At 37.8% G+C, this 27,872-nt stretch overlaps 1 protein-coding gene and 1 pseudogene across 3 annotated transcripts in view; both read left to right on the forward strand.

The window, feature by feature from the left end:
* The window catches only part of PTPRO (protein tyrosine phosphatase receptor type O), a 272,230-nt gene that overhangs the window by 90,034 nt on the left and 154,324 nt on the right, over positions 1–27,872 (forward strand). The gene's annotated exons all lie outside the window — the stretch shown is intronic.
* On the forward strand, positions 24,103–27,745 carry LOC144333227 (small ribosomal subunit protein uS5 pseudogene; annotated as a pseudogene). Its single transcript, XR_013401736.1, has one exon. The product of XR_013401736.1 is annotated as a small ribosomal subunit protein uS5 pseudogene (transcript).

Genomic DNA, 27,872 nt, shown 5'->3' on the forward strand with positions numbered 1-27,872 from the left:
GACTAAATCTTGGTTCCTCTCTCTCTCTCTCTTTTTTTTTTTTTTTTTTTTTTGAGACGGAGTGTCGCTCTGTCACCCAGGCTGGAGTGCAGTGGCACAATCTCAGCTCACTGCAAGCTCCGCCTCCCAGGTTCACGCCATTCTTCTGCCTCAGCCTCCCGAGTAGCTGGGACTACAGGTGCCTACAACCACGCCCAGCTAATTTTTTGTATTTTTAGTAGAGATGGGGTTTCGCCATGTTAGCCAGGATGGTCTTGATCTCCTGACCTCGTGATCCGCCCACCTCAGCCTCCCAAAGTGCTGGGATTACAGGCGCTAGTCACCGCACCCGGCTGGTTCCTGTCTCTTAATCCAATTTCCCAGGGTCTTTACTGAAAGCCCTCTGTTAAGAACTGAGCAGTTTCTTATATCCTATCAGTGGTTTTGTCACTTCCTTTTTTTTTTTTTTTCCTACCAACATGCTCCTCTCTTTCTCTAAGTGAAGTTGCACAGTTTTTTTTCTCTAAGCTGTAAACAACTACACTTGGGATCCCCAGCCTTCCCTTCATTACCTTTATGACTATGCCTTTGTGTCAGTGGTTGGCAAGAGACAAATAGTAATAATAGAAAATCAATATACTGTATAGGGAGAAGTGGAAAAGTGGCTGGATATAAGTTTTACATTAAGGTTCAGTCTATACACACTTATACAGATTAGATGTAATTGATAGATTATCTTAGTACTATTCACACAACATTATTTGCACCTTCCTGAGAGGATTCTACCCTCCCATGATTCGTGGAACTATCTAAACAACTTCCTAGGAATGATCTTCTCCCTTACTCCTATACAGTCAAACTACATGCAGAGGTGCCCAGCACATGGTTAAAAAACAATACTACCTGTGCAAATACAGATACTACTCAACTTATAATGGGGATACATCCTGATAAACCCATCATAAGTCAAAAAATACATTTAATACCCTGATAAGCCCATCGTAAAGTTACAAAAGCATAAGTAGAACCATTGTAAGGAACCTTCTGTATAAGATATCAAGACAAATAAAAGAGAATATCAGACATACTACTTGTAAACTTTAATAACTCTGAACACAAACATCTTGAATACAATAATTGGATAGATGATCTTTAATTCATGTCTTTATGAAAATAGCAAAAGAATATATTGAGAATGATTGAATCAAATTTGCTCTAACAAAACCTTGCTTTTCAGTGTGACCCCTGATCGTCAGCATTGAAATCACCTAGAAGCTTCCTAGAAATGTAGAAACTAGGGCCCACCCCAGACTTACTAACTCAGAATCTGCATTTTTAACAAGGTCCCAAGAAAATCAGTACCCACATTATATTCAAGAAGCTACTCTAATGAATATGCACTAAGTATTGATCACACTTCAGTTCCTTCTTAGAAAAGAACTCATGGCAGGGCTTAACCCGTGTGACTAAAGGAATGATCTCACTGTTGGTCTGTCCTAAATTTTCCTTTGTGTCTACCCCGAACTGAGGATCGTCAGGGCCTTTAATACTAGGATTTAGTCTTTCTTTATGCATGCACTCAAATTAGAGCCTTTGTCATCTAAGTCAAGTCATTGTTACAGATGACATCTCTCAACAATGCTGGGAGTGTGGCCTAAAGCAATGTAATACTAAGTGAAGTCAGAAAACTGGCTGCCCGTCTGAAAATTGTTTGTTACTTGTCTGCCATAAGATAGCAACTTTGGTAGAATATGCATGATGACATAAGAAGCTTGTGCCAAAATGTAAATCACCTACATCACTAGGCACACTCTTAATTTCAGCTGCTCTTTTTTCTTAGCAAAACTTTTTCAATGAAGGAAGTAGCATGTTGATTTCTACTCAAGCATAGCTTGTTACCTCCTTGTGGACAAGAACTTTGAATGGCACAGGCAAAGTGATTAAATGCAGAAGGCTTCTCTACTTGCTACAATGTGAACGTGGTTAATCACAACAGGCCCTACATATTAGAGCACAAATTAACTATGACTACAGATTAACTGCTTTGTTAACTCCATAATTTCTCTTGGGTTTACAGCTAGATTCCGAGTACCTGGCACAGAGATGGCCTTCAGTGTCTGTTGAGTGAAGGAACTGCCTAGCTCAACTCTCACTGTTTACCTGTTGTTGTAGTTGTTGCTTCTGGCTTGGGTTTATAAAGTTCCTGAGGTACGTGTACTGTTGGTTTTACATAAAGAGGCTTCAGCAGAAGAGAATGTAGGGAGCAATCATACAAGAACTAGAAAAGACAAGGAAGGTTTTATGAGGAAAATGAAGATTAATCTAGAATTTGAAGGAAAAATGGGACCCACATCAACAGCCTAGAGAAAAGGGGATTCCTGGCAAGGAGAACATGGAATTTTGTAGAATGCGCAGAATGTAGGAGGTAGGAATACATACGGCATTTCAAGGAATGAGTGTGCCATATATCAATAGCCAAAGACAAAGGCAATGGAGTACTGGGAGGAAGTGTTAAGAATTATGAATGGACCGGATTCTTACTATAACATCTTTGTTTTTTTCCCTAAGCCTAATGTGCTTCCAAACTTGCCTCTTTTATTAAATGATATTCATAACAAAAACAATACTAAAGTCCTTCCTTGCCTGTTTCCTCTATATACATAAAAATTAAACATTTAAATAAAAGTAGAAAAATTGTGACTTTTCTTAAAGCTTCAGGAGTAAGATTTCACATACAGATGACACATTTTCTACAATGTAAAATTTAGAGCATTACTAATGCATATTAAATACTAGATCAATCTTTCAAGTTAGAGTATACAGAAGATAAAAATAGGTGCAATTTGGAAAGAACAAAGGTGAACTTGAAGCATACAGTGAATAGGCACAGATCAGTCACAAATTTTAGCAGATATTCATGTGCATATTGAAATAAGCCTCCTTTTCCTTCATTTGTGCCAACAAGTCCATTTATCCTTTTTAAGATGCTCCAGTAATGATAGGGTTGTGGGGGGGCTAATTGATGTGATCTAATTTTTCAGACTCAGGAGTTTTGGAGCAAGGTCAGTGTAGCAAAAAACCTGCCCACTAGAAATAACATACCTAAACTGTCAGAAAAGGGTGCAAGCCAGAAGATAAAGCAATTCAGATTGCTTCCCTTCTTTTCCAAGATTCTTGGGGAAAAAAAAAAATTCATTACGCATAAGAAGTATAGCTAAATACTTAACTGAAGCTAAAACAAAATCATGTTTTTTAACAGTTCAGGTGAATTTCAAGCCATCCAGGCCACAGGATAATGATGTCCTCCAAGTATGACCTACAGGGAACTTTCCTTCTCATTAATAAACAAGCTACAGCAAGAAAATTAATTTATGCAACGCATTTACTTGTTGATGCCCTTCGAGAGTGTAGCATTTCAGTAGGCACTGTGTACATGAGAAAGAGCAGAAGAAAACGTCAAAGCTAGTTATTTGATGTTTGTTTGTTTGTTTTTTCCCCAGAGAAAACAGAGGTAATCCAACATTAGACAGAATTTGTCAAGATCACTAGATGTACATTCAAAACATCCATTCAACAAACCAATTGAGTTAGTTACATATAAGAGCGTCCCCTCTAACTCATATTTTTCAGGACTCCCTGGGTGCCTTTTTAAAATTTAAGTCTGATATTGCCTGTTTCATAACTTACGGGGCAGTGCCCTCATTCCTTAGCACGTCACAAGAACTTCTAAATCCCGGTTCTGCCTGATTATTCAACCTGGTTCCACTCTTGTGCCAGCCACTTCATACCTAATCCTCCACCATTGCTACCACCAGTGTGTGAATGCATCTCACCTCTGTGCATTGTACCACGATTCTCCCACTGCCTAGAATGAGACCACACCCTTTTCACCCTGAAACAGAGCCAGGCAGTTGTGGAAACTCCACTCAGGCGCCTCTTCCTTCCTGTTTTACTGCATTTCCTGACCAATCCATGCCACCACTGAATGGCTCCTTAAGACTTAAGTCCTCTTATTTTTGCAGTGATTAGATGAAATACTATACGTAAACTATTTAGCACCATGCCTGAAAGTAGTAAATAGCCATCATTATATAACACGTTATTATAATTACACTGCAGAGACAATATAACATGGTGGTTAAATGAGTAAAACTTGCCATCCCGTGCCTGTCTTTCAGTACTTATTGTTCTGTGAATTTGGTCAAGTTAACGGGCCCTCCCCTCTGGGTCAGTTTTCTTACCTGCAAAATGGGTACAATAATAGTTTCTACCTCACAGGGTGTTTGTTAAGAGTTGAATGAGTTAGTACAGAGAAAGCACTTAGTGTCTACCACATAGTAAGTATGCAATAAATGTTAACTGTGCGGCTGCTACTGATGTTCTTTTTAAACACTTTAATAAAAAATTTCAAATATATGCAAAATTAGAGACAATGGTATCCATATACTGAACACCCAGCTTTAGCAATTATCAAATTTTGCCATTATTGTTTATTTATCTATTTCTCTTTGGTCTGTTTTTCATTAGTGTAGTATTTTAAAGCAAATCCCAGACATTATCATCAGTTTCCCTTTAAACGCTTCTCGAAACAATGATGACTTTCTACATAGAACCACAGTACCTTTTACATCCCTATCTTGTAAATACGTCTAAATAGGATATTTAATTGAACTTATTTATTTTCCTATCTTTCCTTCTGGGCTGTAAATCCTTGAAAGCAGTTGTTGTGATATTTAATTCATTTAAGCTGTAGCTCACTGGCTAGAACATGGTGATAGTGCAATAAATGTACTTTTTAAAGAGAGAGAGGAAAGTGAAAAAGAGAAAAGGGAGAGAGTTAAGGACGGGGGAGTAGGAAGGGCTCATATAACAAAATAAGACGTTAAACAAATGTTGACCTTAAAATAGATATAGTACAACTAGTGCCAGAATAGCAGTAAGTACCAAATGCTGTGATCCTAGAGAGGTGTCTCAGAAACCTATGCACGGCCAGGTTTAATTTGCCAGCAGGTTGTTACTTCACTGACAGGTCAGGTAGAGAAGAAGAAAGCAAAAATAAAAGAATGTATTATTCTGTATCACAATGGTATCAGAGTGTTTATTTTGGAGTCTGTGTCTATTTCTCATTTCCAATAATTTACAATATTACTTATCATTATTAAAGGAACCTTATTTTTAAAGCCCTGTGACACCTAGGGTGAAGCAGAGAGTTTGCAAAGTTTAAACATCAGATTGTTAAATTCTGGAGTGGCTTTAACTAGCTCTGTGATCTCGGGCAAGTTACTTGCTTTCTCTGCTTCAGTTCTTCATTTTTAAAGTGTGACAGGATTAGCACCTATCTTATAGGCATGACATGCTTAGAGCGATACCTGATACATGAAAAGAATTTTTAAAATTTTATCTATTATTATCTGGTTATAAGAGAACAACGAAATAAAACAAATATGAAGCTCGCCCATTTAAAGAAAACAAAAAAGAGTGATTTCATTTAAGATACTTCCTCTGCCATGGAATTGCTAAATGAAACTTTGCAGCAATTCCAAAAGAACTTGCCTCAGGGAGTAGGATTGGATTTTGCCAAACTGAAGATTTCAGATTTGCCAACTTTTTGGTTGTAATTCATCCTTACCTCTGTCTAATGTGGTTGCAAAGGGAAAGAAGACATCATAATTGTACGAAAGGGTTTTAACCGGGTTTTTTGTTTGTTTTTACTAATTGTTTCAGGGCATTTGAGGCAATTGTAAAAGCTTACACATGGTAACCACTACATAAATACTAAAGTGATGGCTTGGTACAAAAAATGGCTTTAGGATGAATAAAATCACAAAAAGACTTGAAAAAGAGTTATAAAAATCATCCATAATTGAGGGCCAACTTTGGGCCTAATGTTTTATGTAGTAGGTAGAACCCAGTAACTGCCAATTATTTGGCAGTTTTGACGTTAGAAAAGTTTGGACAAAATACATTTTTTCTATTCCTCCAGATAGTAGGGTTCTCATTTTTCACAGAGGAAATTAGGGTTTAGATAGATAAGGGACTTGTATAAACCACGTGCTACAAAGTGACCAGGTAGAAACATGGGCCCGGGTTTTCAGGCTCATCTTATTGGTGGCTAATTCCAATGTCCTTTGCATATGTAGGAAATGTTTGCTATAATAAAGAAGAAGTTGAGCAATAAGATATTAAATATTTTGAAAAGGGTAAATATTTGCTGATTTAGCAAAGGAAGCACAAAGCATTGAGTACTTTAGCAGAAGAAATGGATTAAAGATGTGAGACCCATGTCACATAAACCAAAGACCATTTCTCCTCCGGATAATAATGAGATTGTCACATCTATGAATTTCTATGTGTGTATTCCACTGTACATCCTCTCTCTCTAAATTTTAAAAAGTTACGATCATGGCCGGCCGCGGTGGCTCACACCTGTAATCCCAGCACTCTGGGAGGCTGAGGCGGGCAGATCACAAGGTCAGGAGATCCAGACCATCCTGGCTAACATAGTGAAACCCCGTCTCTACTAAAAACACAAAAACAAAATTAGCCGGGCGAGGTGGCGGGCGCCTGTAATCCCAGCTACTCCGGAGGCTGAGGCAGGAGAACCGTGTTTACCCGGGAGGCGGAAATTGCAGTGAGCAGAGATCGCGCCACTGCACTCCAGCCTGGGCGACAGAGCAAGACTCCGTCTCAAAAAAAAAAAAAAAAAAAAAGTTACGATCATGTGGATATGCAAAGGGAGTTTGTGTGTTTGTTTAACTTTTTGAGGAGAAAGTGAGAAAGAGAAAATATTTTACATTCCAAGAGAGAAGCACTTTAGAGAAATTGAAGCAAAAACTGGGAAGAAGACAGGGCCAACCAGTGGAAAGTACCCCAGGCTGAAACAGAGGAGCACTGAGCCCTGATCTACTTCTCACTAATGGCTGTGAACCTCTCATAAATTCCTTACCCTTCCTGGTCTTCAGATTCTTCTTCTATAAAACAAGATGGCTGGAGAAAGACTCTCTGCGGTTTCTTGGAGTTTTTACAATTTACCAATCTTGTGAAATTAGACCATTACTTATCTTTAAATGTTTTTGCAAAGTGTTAAGATGGAAGAAATAAACTAGTAAAATATAAAATAGTTTGCAATCACAAATATTTTCCATATTTAATTATAGTTTATTTCTCACAGAAGTGTAAATTGAGGTGGGTTACAGTGGTAAAACAATATTAGACCAGTTTGAAAAAAAAAAGCTAGAAAGTTCTATGCACTTACATATTTTGTGATAATCAGATATTAGTCACCATTCTTTACATAAACCCAATGTTACTAATTACTTAAGCTTTAAGATGAATGCCAACATTTTGATTTATTCACATCCGTAACATAATTTGGAGAACCTAGAATTTTTTTGTTTTTACATTTGCGCAATGACGTTTCAGGTTTACTTGGTTTTAGAGTTCCTTCTTTTCTTTCAACATGATGCTAAGAAATACAAGTAGTAGGATAATCACAGGTTCATTTCTAGCCATCACTTTTGCCTGTCAATATCCTAATTACTTCCCTACTCCACTTAGATGACTCAGAGTCCATGCCATGAATACTGATGATGAGAGATGATGCAACGGGAAGAACTTATTGTAACGCCATCCTGTCCTTTAACTTTCATTGTTTCTCCAGCCAAGGATTTAAGGGCACAAGTTAGAGGAGAGTCTGGTCATCAGAATAAAATTCATTAGCCTTTTAAAATATGTCAGGCTAATAGGACAAGCAGCCTGCAAGGAGAAGCATCCCTGACTTTGCTGGACAGCATTTCCAATTATCAGCATCTTCTGGCATTTTAAGTTATAACTGAATATTCTCAAATAAATGTTGCAAGAATATGAAGTGTAGCATAAGTATTATCTTTTCAGTGACGTCTAATCTTATTTATTTACAGAGAGTGTATTCTATTTTAAATCATATATTTATAGAACATCAAAATTCACACATTTGACAAGTTTTTTGAAGAGCCTTTTCCATTGGAGTATAAAGATGGAAGTTTTGTTAATGGCATTTGATTGGTATTCCATTTTTTTTTAATATTTGAAAACGTTGTGTTGCTCATATTTTAAGCAGGAATGGATCTATTAACTACCATGGAATCAATTTATAGTTATTCATGAAAATAAAGCAGGAAGAATTTTTAAATAAATATTCACTCTTTATTTACAAAGATTTATTAGGTCTCTGCTATGTGCCAGTCCTAGAGAAATATACTGGCGATGGCCTGGATCCTTTAGAAGCTTACAATGTCTTGGGAGAAGTGCACACAGAATGATTAAACGAATCAGGAGATGGTGAGCTCCATAGCTGATGTATACACAAAAAAATAATGGGTGCATGAAAGAGGGTCACCTTATTTCTTCTGATAAGGTTATGAAGGTATCCTAGAAGAAAAACATCTGAGCTGAGTCTTAAAACGGCAAGAGAATATTCCCAGATGAAGAAAGGGGAGCAGGCCATCTCAGGCAGAGGAGACGTCAATAGATTTTCAGCAAGTGTGCAGAGTGTTTAAGGACTGATTGTCAGGTCAACGTGGCCCAAGTGAAAATGGTGAAGGTTAGTTGGGCCCAACTGCGCAGGTCATGAAGTCAGATGGGAGGATGGCTCCCATCTCATCTGGGAGGGAGAGATGCCTTCCTTAGGCATCAAGTGCTTTCTTCTTAAAGCTGCAGTTATTTCAGCACTGTTTAAATTTGTGTTTTCCCAATTGTCAGAGACTACAGTCAGACTGCCTCTTGGATTTCAATAATCTTTGATTTACCTGTTTACACCTTTCACATACTTGTTATTGTTTGCATTTTAACTTGTAGAAGCTCTTTATAAATATGAGTAGTCATCCTTTGTCATTTTTGTTATGCTCGTACTTCCATAGTACTTTGCTAGTTTTGTTATTTTTGTCTATGATTTTATCCCATACACAAGATTTATTTTATAAGTTTAGCTAACAAATACTTATTATGTGCCAGGTTTTGTCCTAATGTTCTTCACAAATGTTAACACATTTAATCTTCATAACAACCCTGTGGGGAAGGTATTAACATACTTACGTTACAGGTAAGAAAACTGAGCCACATCTTGAAGGCCACATAACTTCCCAAGGCCTCAGTGTGGTAGGTGTGAGGCCAGGGAATGCTTTAAAGCCCTGCTTTGAGCCTCCGTTAAGCTGTTTTCTTTCAAATTTGTCTTCTGTTCCTTTATGGTACTTGTATTTTACATCTTATTAAAGAAGGCCTTGCCCAGCTCAGATTATAAAATAACCTCCTAGACATTCTTCTAATAATTTTATAGATCTGTGACTTTTGGGTTTAGAACTTTAATCAATCTGCAATGTATTCTTCTGCACGATTTGAGTTAGAAACCTTCTCAAATATTATATTATTTATTGCAGTCACCACTGTTTCTCTCATTTATTTGAAATGATAAATTCCTTATTGTAAAATAGATTTTCATATATGCATGCATTTCTTTATAACTTTTTAATTATATTTCACTGTTCAATTTGTTCATTCCTTCACTAATACCATACATTGTTCTAATTACTATTACGTTTTAGCATTGAAACTGATGTTTAAGTGTTCCCTTTTTAAAAAATATTTATCACTGTTCTCATTTATTTATAAACTCCTCCAAATAAATATATAGAATTAGTGTCATACATTTTATAAAGTTGGTTTGTTTTGGTGGAGGGGGTTAAATGTTGACTTGGGATGCAATAAACTCATAACATTAATTTGAAGAAAACTGATATTGTCAAAATAATTAACTTTTTCATACTAGAATATGGGGTGTCTTTTCATTTATTAAGGTCTTTCTTGTATTTCACCACATTTTTAGTTTTTTTCTTAAGTCTTACACGGTGTTTGGTAAGCTTATTTCTAAGTATTTTATCATTGTTTTCCACTTTTAATGAGATTTCAAATTCCATTAAAATTTCTAATTGGATCCTGCTGATGTATAGAAAAACTATTAATATTTGCATGTCTTTCTTGTGTATAATTGCTATATTAAATTATCTTATTAATTCTAGCCATTTTTCAATTAGTTATCTTGGAATTTTTCTTAGTCATATCCATGAAAATTGTTAGCTTTATCTCTTCTTTTGCAATGTTTACACTTTTTAATTATATTGTCTCATTGTGGGTAGGTACTTATAATGAAACTATTCGTGATAATATTCTTAATTTTCTAGTTCCTGGTTTTAATTGAAATTCTTTGTATATTTCACCAGTTAGATTGTTCTTACACAGTAGTTTGATTTTTATTCCTAGACTAGTTATTCCATTTTCACATTTAAATGACACTTTGGCTGCTTTAGATTCTCAATCCTTTGTCTCAGAACTTTCTAGCATCTTTCCAAACATAGTATCCTGTGTTTTAGGGAAGTCTGAGACCAATCTGAGAGTTACTCCATTGTACTACCTTAGAATTATCCACTCCGTTCCTTGGTTTTTAAAATTCTCTTCATTCTTGAAATTCAAAGATTTTATCCAAATTTCACCTAAATGTGTGTAGATTTGGAGTTAGGTTTTCCAGATAAAATACCAGACACTCAGTTAAATTAAAGTTCAGATAAATAACAAATAAAAACTATTTCCCAGCTGTATGCATTCTTATTTGCCCAATCTGATAATTCTAATGGGGTATTGACTGTTGTTATATTATTATTATTATTAATTATTGTTATTACTGTTTGGTAGTCAATGGGCTGTTTTAAAATAAAGTCCTTTTTCAGATCAGACCAATGTTTTTCAGTTACTTCTTTGACACAGTGTAGCAGGTCGGAAAACTGGTTCTTAAAATCATTGCATATATTGAATGTGGTCTTACATTTAACTCCCAGACAAGCTGTTTATAATTTGAGAGTATGTCTTAGGCTCTTAGATGCTCACATGCTAGAATAAGACAAAAAAAATTAGGCCGTTTCTTTTCCTCCTTTATTCTCTGTTCTTTTCATCTGGAAAAACAGATATTGGAAATTCTTCATCTATTCCCTATGTCTCGTAACTTTTCTATTAAATGTATATATTTTTGTCTTTTATGCCTCATGTTTTGGGAGTTTATCTTCACCCACATTAATTTTAATACGTATGCCTAATAAATTTATTTAAAATTTCTACTTTTAATGAGATTTCAAATTCCATTAAAATTTCTAATTGTATCTTGCTGATATATAGAAAAGCTATTAATGTTTACATGTCTGTCTTGTATGTAATTGCAATATTAAATTATTTTATTAATTCCAGTGGTTTTTCAATTAGCTGTCTTGGGAATTTTTCTTAGTCATATCTATGAAAATTGTTAACTTTATCTCTTCTTTAGCAAAGTTTACACATTTTAATTATATTGTCTCATTATGGATATGTACTTATAAAAACTATTTGTGATAATATTAATTTTAAATTAAGAATTTTTAAAATATATTAACTTTACATGTATAAATTTATTAGGTCTGATAATTTTATTATTAGACCTTCACTAAAATGTTAAATTTTGTCTACCATGGTTTTAATTTCAAAAATCTTTTTTCTTGATCTTAGGTTATTTCTTTTTCATAGCAATTTGTTCTTGCTCTATGACTTTTGAGTTCTTTTCTGTTTTAACATTATTGTGAGTTCCTCTAAGATTGATCAACTTTCTCCTTTTACATAAACATATTGGATGATTTTCCTCAAATATCTGGTGAATCTTGATTTCCATTCTTATTATGTTATTAATATTTATAAATGAAGTATTGGTTTATCAATGTAGGTAACTAAAGTGGTTTTAACAATAGTTATGAAAGGATGATTTTGCAATATGCTTCTTCCCTGAACAGGAGAGAGAAACATGTGGGTCTGGTTTTCCTTTTCTTATTATGCAAGCAGGAAGAACCAGAAAAGCAGGGGCACTTTCAGGATTGCCAAAGCAAGTGCCCATCTGGGTGGTACTTTTAAGATCAAGTGCTTTGGCAAAGGATGAGGTAAAATTCAAAGACAATAGCATCACTGTTTTCAGAACTTCATTCAGAGCCATTACGACAAATAATTTGGTTGCAAGGGTGTTTGATACCTGAGATAACATAATGATACTTAGCATTCTCTCTGTCTGTTCACAATTGTCTGCAAAAAGCAAGGGAAAGCATAGAGGTCATGCATGGTGTTATTTTTCATTTGTGGGAGTAGAATACATGTTCTTATTTTGATATTAAAATTAGGAAGGATTAGTGGTCAAAATTGAAAGTATACAGCTTTAGTGTAACATAATTGAGTTTCTTATAAGAGTACCCCAGAGTACTTTGTATTGTGCTTGCAATGTTTCTGTAAGTTAAAATTATTTAATAAAAAAGGATTTTTTTTATAATCAAGGACTCTAAAGATGGAAACTTATAATTAGATTTAGGTTTAACTTAAAGTGACAGAAAACACAAAATATTACTGTTTCAAATAAGATAGAATTTATATCTTACCTACATAATTGAAGTGGTCATCCAAGCCTGGAATGGTGCTCCTTGGTGCCAGGAACTTGGGTTCGTTCTGTCTTGCAGCCTCTCCATGCAGGAATTCCATGTTCGGGTCAGCCCATGGTCTAAGACAAATGCTGGAATTTCAGCAGTTCCATTCACATTCCAGCCAGCAAGAAGGAGCAGATGATTGCCAAAAAGTGCACTCCTTTCCTTTAGGAACACTTTCTAAAAGTTTTACTTTCTTCCTGCATCCCGGTGTCTAGGAACTGGTCACATAACCAGATCTAGCTACAAGGAAAACGAATAAATACAAAAGCTGATAATTACTCCTCAGCATTCCTGTGCCTACTAAAAATCATAATTATTGTAGAAATTGGATATGGAAGACAATGAAGAGTATTTGCCACACCATTTGAACAGGGCAGTGTTTGTTGAATCTCGTGAAGCTCATATTCATCCATTCCAAAGACATCCGTGAGTGCTTATCATGTATGAAGCACTGTGCTAGGGCTTGAGATTAAAATGTTGAGAATGACACACTTGGTCTCTGTGCTCGTAGAGTTTTAGGCTAACGGGAAAGGTGGGGATTCAAGACCTAATGAAACATATTTGAATATTAATGAAAGCTAAGAGACTGTGAAGAGGGAAATTATCACATGTTCTGAGAATGTTTCACAGAAGGACTTTGCCAAGCCAGGGAAGGATGATGATGATCTAAGAAGGCTTTCCTGAGGACATGATACATGTACTCAAATCCAAAGGATGAATGGGAATATGCAAAGGAGAGGCTAGAGTGGGAATATCAAAGAAGACAGTATATACACAAATCTCACAGTGAAAGGAATAATAATCCAGTTAAGAAACTGAAAGATCTTTATGGCTGGAGTACAGCAAACAAGGGGGAAAGCAGGAGAAAATGAGACTAGAAAGGTTCTCAAGGTTAAAATAATGTAGAATCAAATGCAGGCCACATACAGTTATTTGTGTCATTAAAGGGTTTGAGGCAGAGAGCAACATGACCTGTTTTATACATCGAAAAAATGTTCTGAATGCAATGTAGAAAACAACTGGATGAGTGTAAGAGGAGACTATGCTAGGAGTTCAGGCAAGGTGGGAGAGAGAGCAATGTGGACAGAATCAAGAGATATTCAAGAGATTAAAAACAGTAAGACCTGATGATAATTTAGATAAGAATGAAGGGAAAAGAGGAGTTGAAGGTGATTCCCACATTTCCAGATTGTACAAATGGATGGATGGTGGACCATTTATTTTCTGAAAAAGAGAAATATCAAATAACCAATTAGGGGCAAGATGTTGATTTTTAGTTTGATTTAAGAGCCTTGAGTTTGCAGTGCCTTTCTGACGTTCAAGTAGGCATTTCAGGTAGGCACTTAAACATACAAATCTGGAACACCGAAAAAATAGCAAGCTTAGAGAAACAGATTTGAGAGGTTTTTTGCACATAGGTAGTTGGTAACTAAATCACAGTTTCAGAGAGGAGCCCCTACAGAGATAGCAGGGAAAGAGTTGAAAAAAGACAAGAATCTAGGACTTGAATATGAAAGGCAGGCAGAAGAAGGGTGGCAGAAGGCAGCAATGGAGACTGAGGAGGATGGGTGAGAAGGTAGGGTTCTGTTGGGAGTTTGTACTGTGATAGAAGCCGAGGGATTCTAAAGCACTAAACAGGCAAATTCTTCCTTGACTTCTTAAGTCAAGGAAGAGGAGAGCTGGAAGAAAAAATTGAGAATACAGAAGGGATCTGAAATGTTACTGCAAGGATGAGATGTGACAAGTATCTCTTAAAGATGGTGGTGGTGGGTGTGTCTGTGTATCTTTGTTATGCATCAATATTTGAACCATTTGGGGAGATGTCAGTCAAAGAATACAAAATTTCAGTTTGGCAGGAGGAATAAGTTCAAGAGATCTATTGTATATCATGGATGCTTAGTAACAATATATTGCGTACTTGAAAAATTTCTTAAATCCTAAGTATTCCCACCACACACAAAAAAACTGTGTGAGGTAATGCAATGTTAATTAGCTTGATTTAACCATTCCACAATATAGACATATATCAAAAAATTATGTTGTACAGTATAAATATATACAATTTTTATTTGTCAATTAAAAGTAAATGAACGAATGAATTAACTAAAATATTTGGATCACTCTGAAACTGAATTCTGAAATGATGCTAAAAGGACTTGACTTTGTTAAAGACAGAATTTTCTTAGAATATATGGAAATAGTAATTAGTGCCTAAAAACTATATTCAGTATTTTGATGTTGACCTCAATAAAAAATGTGTAATCAATTTTTGAACTTCTAGTCACTTAGGGGACAGACAGAATGGTTACTCTTTGCTGTCCTAAAGCAAGGGTAGCATATGGGCTTGTCCCAGGAACAACCAGTTGGTCTTCAACTAAAAAAGTGGATATTTCCATCAGGGACATTTGCCTGGACACCACCATGTTAGATTCTAAAAATTAAAGGTGTGTCCCACCCCAACTTTGCCTTTGGTCCCTGAAAGAATGGACCTGGGGGCCGGGCGCGGTGGCTCACGCCTGTAATCCCAGCACTTTGGGAGGCCAAGGCGGGTGGATCACGAGATCGGGAGATCGAGACCATCCTGGCTAACACAGTGAAACCCCGTTTCTACTAAAAAAAATACAAAAAATTAGCTGGGCGAGGCGGAGGGCGCCTGTAGTCCCAGGTACTGGGGAGGCTGAGGCAGGAGAATGGTGTGAACCCGTGGTGGAGCCTGCAGTGAGCCCAGATCGCTCCACTGCACTCCAGCCTGGGAGATGGAGCAAGACTCCTCTCAATAAAAAAAAGAGTGGACCTGGGTTTGAGAGAGGAGAATAGTGAGGGTCATCCCTCTTCATCTCAGGAGGAATTAACTAGTTATTTCACTAACTCTGGGAAGAATTTGCCTTTAAAATTATACCTTTTGGAAAACTATACCATATAATTATCTTCCTTCAAAATGTGAATTATTTGATTTTTTTCTCACTTTAGCTTTTCAAAAATTTCGCATAAGGAGCCCTATTCAATTATCTTCTTCCGTAATTAAAACATTTTAGTAAGTGTGCAACCAAATTGCCAAACTAAGACAAATCTGGTTATTTTAAAAGAACATTATAATTTCAATTGTTCTAATAATTATTATTTTATAGAGCAAATTATATATGAATTCAATTTTCAAAGCAAATGAAAACATGATAAAACAAATTCATGGTTTTTCTATACTGCTACAAATTTGGATAATTTCAAAGTGATTATCTTACATTTGGCTTTTTACCTTGGAAAATATTAATATTAGAAAAACTGTGCAAAATTTTGGAATCTAGACTAAAGAACGATAGATTATGATAATAACTGTTTACTATTCTTATTTTATTATTTCTTCTAAACCTGCTCTTTCAATCTGGAGAAACATGTCTAGTCTCTCTCCATATTCATACTACATATTATAACATGGTGTTAATAATCTCAATATTCCATGGCCAATCAACCTTCTTTAGACACTAATATTCATTATGAAACTGAGCTTAACAACTGTTTTTTGTTTTTGTTTTTGCTTTTTTAGCTTTTAAGTTTAGGGGTATATATGCAGGCTGGTTATATAAACTCACGTCATGGGGGTTTATTGTACAGATTATTTCGTCATCCAGATATTATAATCCTAGTACCCATTTGTTATTTTTCCTGATCCTCTTCCTCCTCTCACCCACCACCCTGATGTAGGGCCCAGTGTGCATTGTTCCCTTTATTAGCTCATTGTTCTCATCATTTAGCTCCCACTTATAAGTGAGAACATGCAGTATTTGGTTTTCCATTCCTGCAATAGTTTGCTAAGGATAATGGCCTCCACCTCCATGCATGTCCCTGCAAAGGACATGACCTCATTATTTTTTATTGCTGTATAGTATTCCATGATGTATATATAACACATTTTCTTTTTTTTTAAATTTATTTATTATTATTATACTTTAAGTTGTAGGGTACATGTGCATAACGTGCAGGTTTGTTACATATGTATACTTGTGCCATGTTGGTGTGCTGCACCCATCAACTCGTCATTTACATCAGGTATAACTCCCAATGCAATCCCTCCCCCCTCCCCCCTCCCCATGATAGGCCCCGGTGTGTGATGTTCCCCTTCCCGAGTCCAAGTGATCTCATTGTTCAGTTCCCACCTATGAGTGAGAACATGCGGTGTTTGGTTTTCTGTTCTTGTGATAGTTTGCTAAGAATGATGGTTTCCAGCTGCATCCATGTCCCTACAAAGGACACAAACTCATCCTTTTTTATGGCTGCATAGTATTCCATGGTGTATATGTGCCACATTTTCTTAATCCAATCTGTCACTGATGGACATTTGGGTTGATTCCAAGTCTTTGCTATTGTGAATAGTGCTGCAATAAACATACGTGTGCATGTGTCTTTATAGCAGCATAATTTATAATCCTTTGGGTATATACCCAGTAATGGGATGGCTGGGTCATATGGTACATCTAGTTCTAGATCCTTGAGGAATCGCCATACTGTTTTCCATAATGGTTGAACTAGTTTACAATCCCACCAACAGTGTAAAAGTGTTCCTATTTCTCCACATCCTCTCCAGCACCTGTTGTTTCCTGACTTTTTAATGATCGCCATTCTAACTGGTGTGAGATGGTATCTCATTGTGGTTTTGATTTGCATTTCTCTGATGGCCAGTGATGATGAGCATTTTTTCATGTGTCTGTTGGCTGTATGAATGTCTTCTTTTGAGAAATGTCTGTTCATATCCTTTGCCCACTTTTTGATGGGGTTGTTTGTTTTTTTTCTTGTAAATTTGTTTGAGTTCTTTGTAGGTTCTGGATATTAGCCCTTTGTCAGATGTGTAGATTGCAAAAATTTTCTCCCATTCTGTAGGTTGCCTGTTCACTCTGATGGTAGTTTCTTTTGCTGTGCAGAAGCTCTTTAGTTTAATGAGATCCCATTTGTCAATTTTGGCTTTTGCTGCTGTTGCTTTTGGTGTTTTAGACATGAAGTCTTTGCCCATGCCTATGTCCTGAATGGTACTACCTAGGTTTTCCTCTAGGATTTTTATGGTATTAGGTCTAACATTTAAGTCTCTAATCCATCTTGAATTAATTTTCGTATAAGAAGTAAGGAAAGGATCCAGTTTCAGCTTTCTACTTATGGCTAGCCAATTTTCCCAGCACCATTTATTAAATAGGGAATCCTTTCCCCATTTCTTGTTTCTCTCAGGTTTGTCAAAGATCAGATGGCTGTAGATGTGTGGTATTATTTCTGAGGACTCTGTTCTGTTCCATTGGTCTATATCTCTGTTTTGGTACCAGTACCATGCTGTTTTGGTTACTGTAGCCTTGTAGTATAGTTTGAAGTCAGGTAGCGTGGTGCCTCCAGCTTTGTTCTTTTGACTTAGGATTGTCTTGGAGATGCGGGCTCTTTTTTGGTTCCATATGAACTTTAAAGCAGTTTTTTCCAATTCTGTGAAGAAACTCATTGGTAGCTTGATGGGGATGGCATTGAATCTGTAAATTACCTTGGGCAGTATGGCCATTTTCACGATATTGATTCTTCCTATCCATGAGCATGGTATGTTCTTCCATTTGTTTGTGTCCTCTTTTATTTCACTGAGCAGTGGTTTGTAGTTCTCCTTGAAGAGGTCCTTTACATCCCTTGTAAGTTGGATTCCTAGGTATTTTATTCTCTTTGAAGCAATTGTGAATGGAAGTTCATTCCCGATTTGGCTCTCTGTTTGAACACATTTTCTTTATCCAGTCTACTGCTCAAGGGCATTTAGGTTGATTCTGTGTCTTTGCTATTGTGAATAGTGCTGCAGTGAACATACGTGTGCATGTGTCCTCATGATAGAACAATTTCTATTCCTTTGGGGATATACCCAGTAATGGGATTGGGAGTCAAATGGCAGTTCTATTTTCAGCTGTTTTAGGAATCGCCACAGTGTCTTCCACAATGATTGAATTAATTTACACTACCACCATCAATGTATAAGCATTCCCTTTTCTCCACAACCTTGCCAGTATCTGTTATTTTATGACTTTTGAATCACAGCCATTCTGACTGGTGTGAGACAGCATCTCATTGTGGTTTTGATTTGCATTTCTCTAATGATCAGTGATGCTGAGCTTTTTTCATATGTTTGTTGGCCAAATGCATGTCTTCTTTTTTTTTTTTTTTTTTTTTTTTTTTTTTTTTTTTTTTTTTTTTTGAGACGGAGTCTCGCTCTGTCGCCCAGGCTGGAGTGCAGTGGCGCGATCTCGGCTCACTGCAAGCTCCGCCTCCCGGGTTCATGCCATTCTCCTGCCTCAGCCTCCCGAGTAGCTGGGACTACAGGCGCCCACAACCGCGCCCGGCTAATTTTTTGTATTTTTAGTAGAGACGGGGTTTCACCGTGGTCTCGATCTCCTGACCTTGTGATCCGCCCGCCTCGGCCTCCCAAAGTGCTGGGATTACAGGCGTGAGCCACCGTGCCCGGCCTGCATGTCTTCTATAGAAAAGTGTTTGCTCATGTTCTTTGCCCACTTTTTAATGTGGTTGTTTATTTTTTGCTTGTAAATTTAAGTTCCTTATAGATGCTGGATATTAGACTTTTGCCAGATACACAGTTTGCAAAATTTTTCTCCCATTCTGTAGGTTGTCAGCTTTCTTTGTTGATAGTTTTCATTTGTTTATTTTTGTTGTTTTTGCTGTGCAGACACTCTTTAATTAGATACCATTTGTCAATTTTTGGTTTTGTCACAATTATTTTCGATGTCTTCACCATGAAATCTTTGCCTATTCCTATATCCAGGATGGTGTCGCCTAGGTTGTCTTTCAGGGTTTTTATAGTTTTGAGCCTTTTTTTTTTTTTTTTTTTTTGACAGAGTCTCACTCTGTCGCCCAGGCTGAAATGCAGTGGTGCTGATCTCAGCTCACTGCAACCTCTGCCTCCTGAGTTCAGGCAATCCTCCTGCTTCAGCCTCCCAAGTAGCTGGAACTACAGGCTCATGCCACCATGCTTAGCTAACTTTTTGTATTTTTTTTTTTAAGTAGAGACGGGGTTTCACCATGTTAGCCAGGATGGTCTCGATCTCCTGACCTTGTGATCTGCCTGCCTCGGCCTCCCAAAGTGCTGGGATTACAGGCATGAGCCACCACGCCAGGCCAGTCTTGGGTTTTGGGCTTTACATTTAAGTGTTTAATCCATCTTGGGTTGATTTTTGTATAGGGTGGAAAGAAAGGGTCCAGTTTCATCTTCTGTGTATGGCTAACCAGTTATTCCAACACCATTTATTGAATAGGGAGTCTTTTCCTCATTGCTTGTTTTTGTCAGCTTTGTTGAAGATCAGATGGATGTAGGTGTGTGACATTATTTCTGGGCTCTCTATTCTGTTCCTTTGGTCTACATATCTGTTTTTGTGCCAGTACCATGCTGTTTTGGTTACTGTAGCCTGCAGTATAGTTTGAAATTGGGTAGCGTGATGCCTCTTGCTTTGTTCTTTTTGCTTAGTATTGCCTTGGCTACTCAGACCCTTTTTTTATTCTATATAAATTTTAAAGTAGTTTTTTTCTAGTTCTGTGAAAAATGCCATTGGTAGCAGCTGGTTTTTGTTTGTTTGTTCATTTGTTTTTGAAACATAATGTTGTTCTGTGCCTTAAGTTTGAAAATCTTCCAAAATTTTCTGTCCTTTTGCTGAATATGTGGTCTATTGGTCATAATGCAGCCACTGAATTCCCTGTTAATATGCATATCTTGGGTTCTTCTTTCTATTCAGTATGCACAGAAGTTGCTCTCTTGAAAATGAGTAGTCCAGTAAAATGCCCTTTGCAGAGTTATATCCCATTTTTCTAGAAATAAATTCTACCAAATATTAGCACAACTGAATAACACTTTTAACAATGTTTAAACTATTGCCTTTTTAGTTGAAAGCAAACATAAACTCAGCTGAAATATCTCAAGTTCAAATGCACTAATTTTCAATTTCATATCAGATTTCAGAATACTTTTAGGTTTCTCTTCAGCACTTCGGTTTTCATACATAAGCAACAGAGTATCACTAAAACTCATTTGGGTGGCATGTCTCTCATATAAGTAAAGGTAAAGACTAAGGACAAGTAAGTTCTTTATTTTTGATCAGAGTGAATGGTAAAATAGTAAAGATCAGTATTTCCTGGAAAAGGAGAAAATTTTTTTCAGCAGGAGTTTACAAATCCATTTGGCCATTGAACATTTTTCACAGATGACATCAAAGGTATTATTCACATAAATGCATGGGAATTTTTTTCTGACGTATGTAGGTGTTATTATGTTAAATAAAACACAGACCTACTTAAACATCACTTAATTCATGGTAGGCCTTTCAACAAGCTGGCCAGATTTGGTTGATGTTTCAAGAACTACTAAAATTTCAACCAAGTGAATGTCTGTGAAATGTTCTGAAATTTAAAGGAGCTGTTGAATGTGTGCAAAGATTTAGCTATAGGGATGTTCAATGAATCACTGATTAGCGCAATGAAAATGTGAAACAACCTAAATAAGCAATAATAGGAGTTTGATTAAATACATTATACTGTATCCATAATAATTTGGCCCTTTTGTTTGCAAGAATCCCAGATACAGTCAGTCAATTGCAAAATAATAGGTGCTTTTGCAAAGAAGCATTAGCATCTCTGCTGCAAGACATAGCCCTAACTCCTACCCTTCTTCTCTCAAGGAGGTCTAGTGGCATAAATTTTAAAGACACCAGTGCCCCCTGTTTTTCCCTAACTTAGCAGAGAAGATCTGACAAACTTATTCAGTCACTATCATTTATGAAGCATCTCCTATATTCACAATGTGTGGGCAAGAGGCTGATATAGGGTAATAGACTTTCCCAACTATAATAGGGTAAGAGTGATTGTAGCTATCAAAAATATGACAGATCTTTCAAAAGTATGTGAAATTACTAATTTAATGATGACCCATAAGTCATGATTTTCTACTGTTTGGCATAGCTTCACAAAACACAATTTTCATATGTATTGAAAACTAAAGCAAAGGAAAAGTATGAAAATGTTTGTGTAACTGAGCTGACATGACATCAGTCATAAAATCTCTGCTTGGCAATCTCGTCTGTCATTCTTTCAAAAATAACTTATTTATTAATGTCAACAGTGATGCTGCTTTGCACTGTATTGAATATAAATCTGTTGCTCTTTTGGCATTTTGGCTAAGGTTGGCTAAATTACCTTAGTAAATAAATTAGCAAAGCACTCTTTTTTTCTTTTTGGCAATCTCTCTATAATTCCTCTTTACCTGTGTCAGTTTTTCTCTTTTCCTCATATTTCGCAAATATATATCACCATTGATTCTTCTTCCTCTTGATTTGGAATTCCTGAGAAATGTTGGTCCGTAGTAACCAGTATTCTAAGGTTAGATGAAACAATCAGGCCTTAGTGAGAAATTATTGTTCAGTACCATGGATAGCAGTACACTTATTTCTCCAAATACTAACACATACTCCTCCAAACTGTAGCTGCCTTATCACTGAAAACATTCCTATCAACATGTCTTTGGCTCAGGCTATTATTTTCGGGCCAAGAAGTTCTAGTCAGACTAGCCAGATTGGCTATCCTTTTTAAACTATCTGTGGCAAAGGATCAAGGATTTTCCCCTGCTCGATCTACTGTGTACCAATATGTTCATCAAAAATAAATTTGTAAAAAGTTAAAGCAAGCATACAAAATACAAGCAGTAATTTATTTTTATTATTACATAAAAAACAAACATAATATAGTCTGGCAAATTGCTATGATAGTTTTGAACAGCCCTGTGATGGCATCCAGTTGATAAAGTGAGTGAAGCCCCAGTATGTGAGAGAGGCAGAGAGTTTCCCTCTGTGACTCACCTTTCCACTGGAGATTCAAGCAACCCAGGCCAAGAGAGAGCACTTTGCTTCTCCTAAGCCCTGGAGTTAACTTAGGGAGGGTTTTGGAGATGCTGTGAAGAAAAGACACCAGGAAAAGTGGCAAACATTTTCTCAGACCCTGGATGAGAGCAGGATGCCATTTTAAATCTGGGTGCACACAAAGTCAGCCATTCTTTGGTGCCCTAGCAGCATGGCTACAGAGGCACTTCAGTCTTGGGCCAGAGATTGAAGCATCTTCTCTGGAGTGGGGTGGGGGCCTCCACAGCCAGAACTGTGAAAAAGTGTCTCGGCAGTAATCTCTGGAATTGTGCTCTCCCCCATCACAGGCAGGAGGAGAGCTGCTACAGTTGCAGTTTCTTCTGAGCAGCAAGACTTGCAGCCAAGGCCAGCTTGGCAATCTGGAACTGATCTGTGTGTGCCATTGCTGAGTGCCCCATCTTCCTCCCCTGAGATTGTGGTACAACAGAGCCCTCCCTGCTCCATCCCCAGGCAGAAATCTGGGTATTTGGAACGCCTGCTTGTCTGGACCAGCAGCCTGAGCCACATCACCCTTCCTTGACATATATTGTGGTACTGAGAGGGTCTCTCTGCTCCATGCCCAGGCAGATCTCTAAGCATTCAGAGCACCCATTCACGTGGTTCGGCAGCTGGAGCCACCTATCCTTCCTGTGCAAAGACTGGTGCAGAGGAATCCTCTCTGCTACATGCCCAGGAAGATCTCCAGGCATCCAGAGCACCTGCTTGCTTAGTTCAGCAGCCAGAGTCACCCCACCCTTCCTATGCAGAGATCTTTGTGCAGCGGGGCTCTCTCTGCTCCACACCCAAGCAGATCTCCAGATTTTGGGGCATTGCTCACCAGGACCATCAAGACTGTCCAAAGATCTTGGTGCAAGGAAGCCCTCTCTGTTCACACTCAGGCAGATCGCCAGACATTCTGAGCATCCAGCCATCTGGTTCAGCAGCCTGAGCTGCCCCACCATTTATGGACATAGATCATGGTATAGCAAGATCCTTTCTGCTCCATGCTCAGGCAGATCTCCCGGCATTTAGAATACCTGCTTGCCTGGTGTTCTAAACACAGAACTTGGAGCAAAGGAGGTTTCCCGAATCCACATTTAGACACACCTCTGGGTGTCTGGTAGCCACCCACTGGATTCTCACTTGGTACTGGTGCTTGTGCCTGCATCAGGAGACCTACAGGCAGACCTGCCCAACTGGTCCCATCCTTTGTGGGTCCTGCCCCCACAGGGCTGAGCAGGGACCTCAGACCAATGTGTATTCTATGAATCAACCCATTGCCTGGGGCAACAGAGAACTTCCACCTCTAAACATAGATCAAGTACATACCCAGCCACTTTGGCCACAACTGGCTCTTACCTATAAATGTTATCTACAGGCTTGTAGGACAAACTCCAAAGCCCAATATAAAACCTGTTGAAAGAAGCACATACTGCTACAGAAGCAAAACTGAAAGACCCTGCTCAGCATTCTTTACAGTCACACCCCATAGGGAGTAGGGAAGGGAAAGGGAGTAATAGTAATTATATTTGTTATAAGGAAAGAAAGATAAAGGAAAAGTCCTACTTGTATGAAAAAAATACAAAATACAAAAATTAGAAGTGCCAGTGTCTCCAGGTGAGAAGCAACCAGCACAAGAGTTCCAGCACCATGAAAAACCTGAATGCAGTGAAACCACAAAAAGATTGAGCTACCTCTCCAGCAATGGTCCCTAGCCAAAATCAAAACTCGGAAATAATAAATAAAAATTCAAAGCATGGATTGCAAGGAAGCCCATTCAGATCCAAGGCAAGGTTGAAAATCAACAAAAAGAAATTTCTAAAGCAACCCAGGAAGTGAACGAAAAGATAAACATCTTTAAAAAAATCAATCAGAGCTTCTGGAATGAAAAACTCACCTAAGGAATTCCAAAATACAAATGAAACCTTTATCAATTGACTGAACCAAGCAGAAGAAAGAATTTCAGAGATCGAAGACTGTTTTTTTGAACTAACCCAATATGGCAAAAATAAAAAAGAAGAATTTTTAAAACGAGCAGTCCTCATTAAATATGGGGTTATGTAAGACGACTAAATGTACAAATTATTTGCATTCCTGAGAGAGAAGGAAAAAGCAAACAACCTGGAAAATATAGTTGAAAGAATAATTCAAGCAACATGCCCAATCTAGCTAGGAAGATAGATGTCCAGACACAAGACATTCAGAGAATACCTGTGAGATACTACACAAAACAAATATCAAGCCATGTAGATTACAAACCATGTAGTCCCCAGATTGACTGAGGTCAACACTAAAGAAAAAACCTTAAAGACTGCTAGAGGAAAAAGGACAGATCATGGACAAAGGGAACCCCATCAAGCTAATAGAGGACTTGTCAGCAGAAACCTTGCAAGTCAGGAGAGACTGGAGCCTATTTTCAGCATTCTTGAAGAAAAGAAATTCCAACTAATAATTCTATATCTCAACAAACTAAGGTTTATAAGTGAAAGAGAAATAAAATATTTTCCAAACAGGCAAGTCCTAAGGGAATTCATTACCACTAGACCAGCCTTAAGAGAGATCCTTAAGGGAGTTCTAAATATGGAAATGAAAGAAGGATACCAAGACCACAAAAACACACTTAAGTACATAGTCTGCAGACCATGTAAAATAACTACACGATAGAAACTACAAAGCAACCAGCTAACAACTTTATGGTAGGATCAAAACCTCACTTATCAATATTAACTTTAAATGTTAATGGTCTCAATGCACCACTTAGAAGACACAGAGCAGCAAGGTGGATAAAAATACAAGAGTCACTTCTTCTCCAAGAAAACACCAAATGGCGGATGATGCCTGTGCAGTGAGGGGGCCAGGAGGCCCCAGGAGCCCTGGGATGGGGAACCGTGGTGGCTTCCGTGGATGTGTCAGCAGTGGCATCTGGGCTGTGGTCACGGCCCTGGACGGGACTGGGGCTGAGGCCACGGAGCTCCATGAGGCAAGGCCGAGGATGACTGGATGCCCGTCACTGAACTGGGCCTCCTGGTCAAAGACAAGAAGATCAAGTCCCTGGAGGAGATCTATCTCTTCTCTCTGCCCATCAAGAAATCTGAGATCATTGACTTTTTCTTGGGGGCCTCTCTCAAGAAGAAGGATTTGAAGATTATGATGGTGCAGAAGCAGACCCACGTTGGCCAGCGCACCAGGTTCAAAGCATTTGTTGCCATTGGGGACGACAATGGCCACGTCGGTCTGGGTGTTAAGTGCTCCAAGGAGATGGCCACTGCCATCTGCAGGGCTATCATCCTGGCCAAGCTCTCCATTGTCCCCATGTGCAGAGGCTACTGGGGTAACAAGATCGGCAAACCCCACACTGTCCCTTGCAAGGTGACAGGCCACTGCAGCTCTCTGCTGGTGCACCTCATCCCCAAGTTCAGGGACACTGGCATCGTCTTGGCCCCTGTGCCCAAGAAGCTGCTCATGATGGCTGGTATTGATGACTGCTACACCTCAGCCAGAGGCTGCACTGCCACCCTGGGCAACTTTGCCAAGGCCACCTTTGATGCCATCTCTAAGACGTACAGCTACCCGACCCCCGACCTCTGGAAGGAGACTGTATTCACCAAGTCTCCCTATCAGGAATTCACTGACCACTTCTTCAAGACCCACACCAGAGTCTCCATGCAGAGGACCCAGGCTCCAGCTGTGGCTACAACATTGGGTTTTTATACAAGAAAAATAAAGTGAATTAAACCTGGAAAAAACAAATACAAGACTCATCAGTCTGCTGTGTTCATGAAACCCATCTTACATGTAAAGACACCCATAGGCTCAAAGTACAGGGTTGGAGAAAGATCGACCATGCAAACAGAGAAGAAATAAAAGCAGGGGTCACAGGCCAGGTGCAGTGGTTCACACCTCTAATCCCAGCACTTTAGGAGACTAAGGCAAGCAGATCGCTTGAGCCCAAGAGTTCAAAACAAGCCTGGACAACATAGGAAGATCCCATCCCTTAAATAAATTTAAAAAAAAGCAGGGGTCGCTATTCTTCTATCTGATAAAACATACTTTAAACAAACAACAGTAAAAAAAGACAAAGAAGGGCATTACATAATGATAAAGGGTTCAATTCGACAAGAAGACTGGACTCTCGCAAATATGTATGCATCAACTTTGGAGCAACCAGATTTATAAGCCTGCTAAAAGACTTAGACAACCACACAATAATGGTAGGGGTCTTCAACCCCCACTGACAGCATTAGAAGGTCATGAAGGCAGCAAACTAACAAAGAAACTCTGAACTTAAACTCAACACTTGACCAAGTAGACCTAATGAAGGTCTACAAAACACTCAACCCACAAACCACAGAGTATGTATTCTTCTCATTTGCACATGGAACATACTCCAAGATTGACCAATGCTCTACCATAAAGCAAGTCTCAATGAAATAAATATCAGATCAACCATACTCTCAAACCACAATGGGATAAAAACAGAAATCAATACCAAGAAAATCTCTTAAAACAACACAATTACATGGAAATTAAACAACTTGATCCTCAATGACTTTTGCGTAAACAATGAAATCAAGGCAGAAATTTAAAAATTCTTTGAAATAAATGAAAACAGAGACACAACCTACCAAAATCTCTGGGATTCAGCAAAAGCAGTATTAAGAGGAAAGTTTATAGTGCTAAATGCCTACCTCAAAGAGTTAGAAAGATCTCAAATTAACGATCTAACATCACATCTAGAGGAACTAGAAAAACAAGAACAAACTAACCCCAAAGTTCTCAGAAGAAAAGAAATAACTAAAACCAAGGCAGACATTGAGAATAAAATTGAGACCCAAAAAATTCATACAAAGTATCAACAAAACTAAAAGTTGGTTATTTGAAAGGATAAACAACATCAATACACTAGATTAACAAAGAAAAGAAGGGAGAAGATCCAAATAAGCACAATCAGAAATGACAAAGATGACATTACAACTGATCCCACCAAAATACAGAAGGTCCTCAGAGACCGTTATGAACCCCTCTACACACAAAAAGTAGAAAATCTAGAGGAAATGATAAATTCTTGGAAACACACAATTTCCCAAGATTGAATCAAGAAGAAATTGAAACATTGAACACACCAATATCAAGTTCTGAAACTGAATCAGTAATAAAATAAAAACTACCAACCAATAAAAGCCCCAGACCAGACGGATTTACAGCCAAATTCTACCAGATGTACAAAAAACTTGTACCAATTCTACTGCAGGTGTTTCAAAAAATCAAGAAGGGAATCCCTTCTAACACATTCTAAAAAGCCAGTATCAGGCCAATACCAAAACCTGGCAAAGACACAATGAAAAAAAAAGAAAATTACAGGCCAATATTCCTGATGAACATAGATGCAAAAATCTTCAACAAAATGCTAGCAAACTGAATTCAGAAATACATTAAAAAGCTAAGTCACCATGATCAAGTAGGTGTTGTTCCTGGAATGCAA

Source organism: Macaca mulatta, chromosome 11 (assembly GCF_049350105.2).
Source record: "Macaca mulatta isolate MMU2019108-1 chromosome 11, T2T-MMU8v2.0, whole genome shotgun sequence".
Taxonomy (NCBI): Eukaryota; Metazoa; Chordata; class Mammalia; order Primates; family Cercopithecidae; genus Macaca; species Macaca mulatta.